Source organism: Sorghum bicolor, chromosome 10, assembly GCF_000003195.3.
Source record: "Sorghum bicolor cultivar BTx623 chromosome 10, Sorghum_bicolor_NCBIv3, whole genome shotgun sequence".
In the NCBI taxonomy this organism is placed as follows: Eukaryota; Viridiplantae; Streptophyta; class Magnoliopsida; order Poales; family Poaceae; genus Sorghum; species Sorghum bicolor.
In genome coordinates this window covers 60,093,308-60,102,945 of record NC_012879.2, presented here as the reverse complement: position 1 = coordinate 60,102,945, position 9,638 = coordinate 60,093,308, and the positions used below count along the sequence as shown (strand labels likewise).

Below are 9,638 nucleotides of genomic sequence, written 5' to 3'. Positions count from 1 at the left end.
GAATTGGCATTTGGACTTGGCAAAGGATAAAAATAGAAGGTCTCTAGGCGCGCGCGCTTTCCTCGCGCGTGACTTTGCTCGCACAATCGGGTTTGCAAAGTCGTCCACAGCTTGACATTTTTGCCAAGTTTGCTCCCTCATTTGCCAAGTTGCCCAAATTGCAAACTCCAAATGCATTTGGAGCTTTTTGGCAAATTATTCAAATGCAAACCTCAAATGCAAAACCCTTGGAGATGCTCTAAGTATGTAAGGGGAAAACAAACCATGCCAAAACTAGGGGGTCTTTTTTGCACACACATTTTAGCTAAAGGTAGCACAAGTTATCCCCATCAGTCCAGCTAAAGTGTTAATGATGGCTAGAATGTGTGCAAAAAATAGCCCTCGCCAGTTTGGATGGGCAATGGTTAACTTTAGTCAACACCTCAATTAATCTATCTATTTTAGCCTACTCAAGCAGGCCCTTCACCATTGTCTCTTAATTATGCATTCTTATTTGCAAATCCATGCTTGTCAAGTACATCAGCCCATATATGAAAATAGCATGTTGGCTTTTACAGTAAAAAAAAGTTAAGGAAACTTAAAAACAAAGTGACATGTGCCTAGGGGTTTACTCCCCTAGTCCTATAATATAGTGTGCTTTTGAAATTAAAACAAATAAAGAGATAACATAAAAGACACATATTCTCTCATTTTATTTTCTAATTATATGCTATCATCAAATGTGATTAATGATGATTACTCGATAAATAGAAAGTATTTAATGCAAAACCGGTTTTTGCCGCCTAGAATGTATTATACTCGAAGACAATTTTTGAGTGTTAGAATGTACTGTATTAGTACAAGACGGAGGAGTATTGCATTGCATTCTTTCTATCTCGACATGTGCCTTCTTGGAATATTTTTTTATTTGCGTGTCGACGTGATAGATTCCCATCCGCATGGGTACTTGGACAAGGCAACAAAAATGCAGCCTAACTTATTGATTGATAGAGAAAAGATCATTGGATACACTGATATATACAGACACACACCAAAAAGAAACCGGACTGATCGAACTGAACCTGGCCAAGAGAAGATATATACAAATACAAATGGGAAGGCGATGAGACAGCACGACCCTACGACATTCTCAAAAGGGCGTTTCACAACATGTGCGAGACACTAGCACAATGCAAGCACCGAAAGAAACCGAAACCATGGCCTTGTTTAGTTCCGAAAAAATTTCGGATTTCGACACTGTAACATTTTCGTTTTTATTTGACAAACATTATCCAATTATGGACTAATTAGGCTTAAAAAATTTATCTCGTGATTTACAGACAAACTGTGTAATTAGTTTTTATTTTCGTTTATATCTAATGCTTCATGCGTGTACTCTAAGATTTGATGTGACGGGAAATCTTGAAAAGTTTTTAGTTTTCGACGTGAACAAGGCCCATATGCATGCATTAGCTATTAGGCTATAGGAGTATGTAAACTTTGCTTTGTCAGGCTCGAGAGCGACGTAACTGTCAATTAGTAATAACTAGTCCTCCGGTATGGGCATCTCTGCCAACTTCTAGCCTCTTCTGCAACCAGACATGTGCCCGTGACCGTGAGTACGACCTCCGTCCCAAAACCAATATAATTTTAAATCTAACCAAAGTCATAATATATTTCAAATTTTACTAAGTTTATATAAAAATTATAAAAAACTATAAATAAAATTATTAGTCTCTCTCTCTAAATCTTCTTATTAAACTTTGAATCGTCTGACTTAGCACCAGTTTACTCCCTCCATCCCTCGCTTGTGCTTCCCGAAAAACAACTACCGGCAATTATATATTAAAAAATATTAATATTTATAATACATAATTAGTATCATTAGAAAGATCTTTGAATCTAGTTTTTTAACAAATTTATTTGGAGATACAAATGTTGCACGTATTTTGTATAAATCTAGTCAAACTTGTGGCATGCACACCAACTGCGACAATTAAAAATGGACAGAGGGAGTAAAATTGTATCTGGTGTAAGATGGATGGAGTATTCTTCTATAGCGTTATATCACATCACCTCTCATCCTGAAGGAATATATGTATGTATTGTATCCTAATCATGTCAGTTTCAGTATGGCGTAGGAGTATATATAACTATGAATACATAGCATCAAATTTGCCGCCGTTGCTGTACAAGCTTTATTTAATTTATTGTAAGTTCATGCATGATCAATTAATCACGCAGTGCTCATGTTATTAATCTGAACAAATGTGCTGCCTCCCTTGCTGAATGCTGCTTTTAGGAACTTTTGCATTATTACATCATTTCATTTTTTTTTCCACAGAAAATGCTGCAGACTCTGGCTGTTCTCTGCACACAGGAGGAGGTGTGAATTGGTCAACTCAGTCAGACAGTCACCACCAAGGGTCCAGGTCCAGCTAGGGCTATAATAATAATAATAATAATAATAATAATAATAATAATAATAATAATAATAATAATAATAATAATAATAATAATAATAATAATAATAATAATAATAATAATAATAATAATAATAATAATAATAATAATAATAATAATAATAATAATAATAATAATAATAATAATAATAATAATAATAATAATAATAATAATAATAATAATAATAATAATAATAATAATAATAATAATAATAATAATAATAATAATAATAATAATAATAATAATAATAATAATAATAATAATAATAATAATAATAATAATAATAATAATAATAATAATAATAATAATAATAATAATAATAATAATAATAATAATAATAATAATAATAATAATAATAATAATAATAATAATAATAATAATAATAATAATAATAATAATAATAATAATAATAATAATAATAATAATAATAATAATAATAATAATAATAATAATAATAATAATAATAATAATAATAATAATAATAATAATAATAATAATAATAATAATAATAATAATAATAATAATAATAATAATAATAATAATAATAATAATAATAATAATAATAATAATAATAATAATAATAATAATAACAACAATAATAATAATAATAATGATGTGTGTGCTGCAGGGTCACACTGTCACACGTAGGCCTTGTTCAGTTCGCAAAAACTTGTGAAAAACGGCACTGTAGCACTTTCGTTTTTATTTGACAAACATTGTTCAATTATAGAGTAACTAGGCTCAAAAGATTCATCTCGCGGTTTACAGATGAACTGTATAAATAGTTTTTGTTTTCATGTATATTTAATGCTCCATGCATGTATCGTAAGATTCGATGTGACGGAGAATTTTGAAAATTTTTGTGAACTAAACAAGGCCGTAGCACGCCCACACATCGATCAGCATGCAGCTGGGCCACGCACACACATGCATGCATGAATAAATGGTCGTCGTCTGATGCGTGGGTGCGTGCATTGCATGGACACGGACGGAGCCTGCTGCTTGCCAGCACTGCATGCCACTGCCAGTCCGCCGGCGTCCGCGGCGCGACAGATCAGCGAAGAGGTTTCCAACTTTCCATGGGATGGGACGCGCGCGTATGCTGCTATTCATTGCGTTCGCCGCTGATGGCAGTGCTCCGCGCATTGCTGCGTGTCTTCTTCTTCTTCTTCTTCTTCTTCTTCTTCTTCTTCTTCTTCTTCTTCTTCTTCTTCTTCTTCTTCTTCTTCTTCTTCTTCTTCTTCTTCTTCTTCTTCTTCTTCTTCTTCTCCGGCTCCCGATCGGCGCATGCACGGAGAGCTAGCCCGAGGAGTGGGAGCGGCCGGTCCTGGTGGCCATGCATGGCCATGGGGGCCTCGTCGTCCCTCCATCCTGCTCTCTCATCCGTCATGTCTTAATTTTTATTTCTCGTCGTCGTAGCTATATATATATATATATATATATATATATATATATATATATATATATATATATAGCTCTCGATCGTCTTCTTGCCAACCAGGCTGGAGTCCAGTCCAGGTGGCAGGAGGGCCAGCACTGCACGCCGCCGGGGCCCCGGCTCACTTCTTCTCCGATCCATCGCAATCATGCCGTCCATCATAAACTCTGCATTTAAGCTCGTGTCTCGACAGGACGGGACGGCCGAGGGCGTTCCGCCTGTCGTGGGCGCATGCTCCCCACCCCTGCCTCGCTCTCCGACTGCGAGCATGACACGTGGGGCCCGCGCAGCTACCATGCATGGGTGTTGAAAAAAATGGAGTAGTACCACTAGGGACTTGTTCAGTCCCAAAAAAATTTGTAATTTTTCTAAAAAAATTTCGTCACATCAAATTTTACAGTATATGTATACAACATTAAATATAGATAAAAAAATAACTAATTGCACAGTTTGTCTGTAATTTACGAGACAAATCTTTTGAGTCTAGTTAGTCTATGATTAGATAATATTTGTCAAATACAAATAGAATTGCTACGGTGTCCATTTTGAAAAAAAAAAATAGAACTAAAAAAAGGCCTAGAGGTCCCTTTTTTTTCTAGGCTCATTAATTATTAGAGAAAAGGTGCACAGTATCAGTGTGGTTACTTTGTTAAAAAGAATGTCTTTTTGAATCTTGACTTCACTAGGGGCCCTGTTGGGCAGCCTAAGCCTATTTGATCGCCTAGACAATGACTTGGGCGTCAGGACATGCTTTATGGTTCTAAAGTTTTAGTTTCAATTCGAACAGGGGTTTTAGAAAAAGAAAAGGATTAACTCAATAGTTGGACTGATCAATTCCTTTGTCCTTTGAAATAAACTCTAAGGCCTTGTTTAGTTCATGAAGGAAAAAATTTCGCGACACTGTAGCACTTTTGTTTGTTTGTGGTAATTATTGTTCAATTATAGACTAAATAAACTTAAAAGATTCGTTTCTTAAATTTCGACCAAACTGTTTAATTAGTTTTTATTTTTATTTATATTTCATACTCTATGTATGCGTCTAAAAATTCGATGTGACAGGAAATCTTGAAAAATTTAGGGTTTTCGGATGGAAGTAAACAAGGCCTAACAACAAAGTATAGGCGTACCTAAAACCCCTTTATATACACACACGAGCACTAGATTATGTTTATTCAATTTAATTTGATTGAGTAGACAGTGACTTGGCTTTTTTTTGTGACAACAGTGACTTGGCTTTAGGGCATGCCATATGGTTCGGAATGAATAAGTTTTAGAAAATGCCATATGGTTCTATAATTAATCTAACGATTCTTATTGGTTTCATAATTGTTAGTACCTCCATCTCAAAATAAATCAATTCCTACAATCATGCTATAAGTCAAACTATCTTAAGTTTGATCAACTTTATATCTCGTGGTGTATCCAAGTGATACTAATTTGATGTCATAAATTTTGGTGTTTTTTTCTATAATGTTGGTTAAACTTAAAAATAGATGAACTTATTAGGACAACTATAGAAGTTGATTTGATTTGAGATAGAAGGAGCAGTAGTTTTTTATAGATCTGGTAACTCAAAATTGGTCTTGACTTCTTGGAAAGTGAGAATTGTATATTTTTTTGAATAAATGGAGTATTTAATACAGTCTGGTCATGTGTATTTTGGGTCAATAGAGTGCAAGGTGCAGCTCCGGGGATAACTAACGTTACTCGGCTTAATTGAAGGGACAACTCTCGGTTTAGACAGATTAACTTGGGCATGTCTAAAAAAACACCATAAATCAAAATAGGTACATATAAATCCTCTAAAAGACATCATGGTAAATCTACATAGTATACATCATATCATTTTTCAATCTAATGTAATATAATACTTAAGTTGAAGATTTTTTACATGAATACTTGCTTTGTGTGTACACGTACACACACATGGAGGTCGTAAACAACTAATAATGAGACACAATGTACACATGATTATTTTTAGTAAGTGTATTAGGGCCTTGTTTAGTTCCAAAATTTTTAGCAAAATGAGCACTGTAGCAATTTTGTTTGTATTTGACAAATATTGTTCAATCATGGACTAACTAGGCTCAAAAGATTCGTCTCGTCAATTCCGACTAAACTGTGCAATTAGTTTTTATTTTTATCTATATTTAATATTTCATACATACGTCTAAAGATTCGATGTGACGGAAAATCTGAAAAATTTTGCAAAATTTTTGGGAACTAAACAAGGCCTAGGATTTCAAAAGGTCATGCTTCATGTATTCTGACCAATGTATCAATAATTAGTCAGATCATATGTTTGTTTATATAGTACATAATATATAAAAAAAGTTTTATAATAAATGCATATATATTTCAATATTCCTCTAGTGAAAAACATTATTTTTTAGCAATGGATAAACATCCTTGGTGGTCAAAGTAGAACCTTTCCTATCCTATACCGCAAGCAAGTATATAAAGCAATCAAAACGGGCATAGTGGTGGTGCAGTGCTAAGCAGGTACAGAAAGTTTGGCACATCTAGGTTGTCACACACACTGCAGCTGAAGAAGAAAAAGCAGGGAAGGAAAAGGGTGGGTAGGTGAAGGTAGCAATTCTTGTGGGCAGTGCTAGCAGAGGTCCACCATAACTCGGATTCATCCCTCTCAATGCTAGTCTTAATGCATGTTTCATGAAAGTGTTATACACATTAAATATGATGCCACATAAGTAAAATTACTGACTTGACAGGGTCATTAAATAAAAGAGTTTCATCATATGAGAGAGAAATTTCATCCCAATAAAACTCATGTGGCTCGGTTACCTATAGTTTATAGTTTTGATAACTGTACCATAAAACTATACATTGAGACCGATCAAGAGGTAACACCTCCTCCTCCTCTTCGTCTTCCTCATCTCTTCCTCTCCGCCCCCATTGCACCAGCTAGCACACACATGTACAGCCGGGACCGGGACAGCTCCCCCTTGGAACCAGCCGTGCCTCGTGGGGGGCCGGCCGGCTGGGGGACACCCTTCAATTCCCCTTCGTCCAATCGTCCTCCTCCTCCTCCTCCTGTGCCCATTCAACTCTCGCCGGCCCCCATCCCATTCCTACCTTGCTTTCTTGCTTGCTGCAGCTACCTCCTCCTCCTCCTCCTCCTCCTCCATATATACATACCGACCCTTTCTCTACCTTCCCCTCCCCTCCTCCCTGCACCTCATCTCATACCCCAAAAAAGCTGAGAGGTAGCACGGGAGCTAGCTAGCCATGAGGGTGAGGCTGAGGCACGAAGATATACAAGAAGAGAGCGAGGGACAGGAGGTGGTAGGATCAGAGAGTTTGAGAGATCTAGCTAAGCCAGCGAGAGGTCAAGGCGGAAAAGCTAGCTAGAGAGAGCATAGCTAGATCAGGGGAGCCTTTTCGTCTTTGAGGGGAATGTTGTCTGGCTCGGGGGCGCCGCCGCTCCGCTCCGCTCCTTCCTTCTCTGGTCTCTCTCTCTCCCCTAGTCTTCGCGCGCTTCCTCAATCTCCATCGTCTCTTCCTCCTTCTCTTGGAGACCAGCAGGAGGACGGAGGCGGGTGGTGTAGATCTCGGACCAGGCTTCATTCCCCCCAAAAGGAAGGGCTCCCCCATGATCTTGATCTGCGCGCGCACCTCCATCAGATGAGCATGAGCTTCCCTCCATCCGCTAGCTACCTATCTTGCTGGGGGCACGTACATGCAAATCTGAACCGGGTAAGCTAAGCTACCTGATTTACTGAATCTATACATACCCCGTTTACTTTTGTTTTGTTTTGTTTTTTTCTTCTTTCCTCCGTCTGCAGTTGTTCAGTTTCTTGGGCGTATATGATATGGGGAGATAGATACTTTACATAGATAGATCTTGTGGCTGCCATGGTGAAGAACTCAAGACTGAAGAGAGGATATTACCTCTAGCTACCTGCATCCTGCATGAGATGCAGATTGGTGTAATGATGGGTGGGCATGACTGCGCATGACGGCCACTCCTACTGACCAGTGGGCATCTGCAGCTGCACACATACCCATGGCTCATGTATGGTCGTAGTGGGGATCTTTCTGATTCTTCTTCTCTCTTTCCCTCGCAATAATTACCCTGTGATGAGCTGACTGATGAAACAAGAGGGTGCATGTGTAGAAAGTTGCCATCATTAAAATTTGGCCATGCATCTCGATCTGCTCCCCTCTCATCCCATCCATGCAAATCCTTCTGAATAATCCGTGCTTAGTTTGGAGGTGTACACGTATCTTTTTATCCAGGTCTATAAAATTTCAATCCTTAATTTGCTTCAGTTCTTCTTACCTCTGCCTCAATCTTTTTGCTTCCTGCAATACAATGTTCTGAAAATACTACTTGATATACCCAACTGCTGTTCAATTTTTTTTTCTTTTTGTTTCCCTCTCTTGAAGCTTTTGTTTACTTGCATTCTGTGCATTCTTTAATTAAACCTGCCTTCTTCTCTGTATACACATCACTATGTTTTCTCTTGTTTGATATCTACTCTATATGGATTTAAGCTTACATGAATTAGAGCATGCATCACAACAGATTTCATTATATTTTATTATTCCAAATTTAGCAACCAGATTCTCTATTAATTATGTGCTCTCTGTAGAGTGTAGACCAATGAAATTTTCAGTCTCAAATAGCCATCAAATTAAACCCACCGTATGCATGAAAGAAATGAATGCCATGTATAATTGTTTCCAATGTAGATCTAGCAGCAGAAGGAATCCAATACACTGTGCACTGTTCAAGTAGGTTTTGTATTGTTCTTTGCTCTCCAGATGTTGCAATAATTGGTCCTACTCCTATATAGGTTTCAGTTTATGGGAATGGTGGCAGGCACATTTTTATTCTTCTTCCTTTCATTAGCAAAAACTGTTTCTTGCTGCATTTAATTTGGGAGAACTAACGAAATTAATAGGTCGATCTGAAGAGGGATGTGTAGAGGAAATTGCTTATATATGCTTTCTTTGCTCTGCTTTCTTGAGAAAATGATCACAGTTTGTTGATACTATGGTTGGCATGCATTGGCACTGTTACAACCTACTGCATGCTAGCTGCTAATGATACTGTGCTCTTTGCTCTGTGAACATGTAAAGCTTAATCTACAGGAGAGCTTGTCATGCATGATTTGTATATTTATTATGAAACAATATAAAACACTAATATCAAACTGTTGACACGTTACTCCTCCAGTATGTAATAGCTAGAGATGCTTGCAGATCTTGTCCACTTCTTGGGAACATGAATGCAGTATAGTATAAGTGAAGCTTGATTCCTTTTTATAATCTTGTAGTATTGGTATATACTATATACTACAGTCTACACTATCATGTCAGAACCTAGAAGAGAGTAGGATACATACATGTATAAGTTATTATATTGTTCAGACCTTGACACCGATCGATGCATTGATTTTGGTGTAACCTTGTTTTGCTATATTGAATAACCAGCTATTAGCTCTGACCTGCTTGCTGTTTCATAGCTAGCTACCCTTGCCTGAAAATTCTAGCTTCCCCATACGCGTGCGTGCTGTACCATGCTTATTATTTTTTGTATCGAGATGCTTTACACCTTTGGAGACGACTTGGCAATATGTTAGCGCGTGCTGGAGCTAGAAGAATGGTGTTTCAATTCCAATGCCTCCAAATCCCTAAAGATTCTCTTGCTATGTGTTGCACACATTGTCTTGGCAATAGGATTTCATCTCATTTTGCATTCTTGCCAAACTCGTTGCTGATGTCGTCGACT

At 37.1% G+C, this 9,638-nt stretch overlaps 1 long non-coding RNA gene across 1 annotated transcript; it reads left to right on the top strand.

The window, feature by feature from the left end:
• LOC110431389 lies at positions 6,788-9,353 on the top strand. The gene is made up of 2 exons (XR_002448883.1): positions 6,788-7,597; positions 7,687-9,353. It is a non-coding gene; the product is annotated as an uncharacterized LOC110431389 (long non-coding RNA).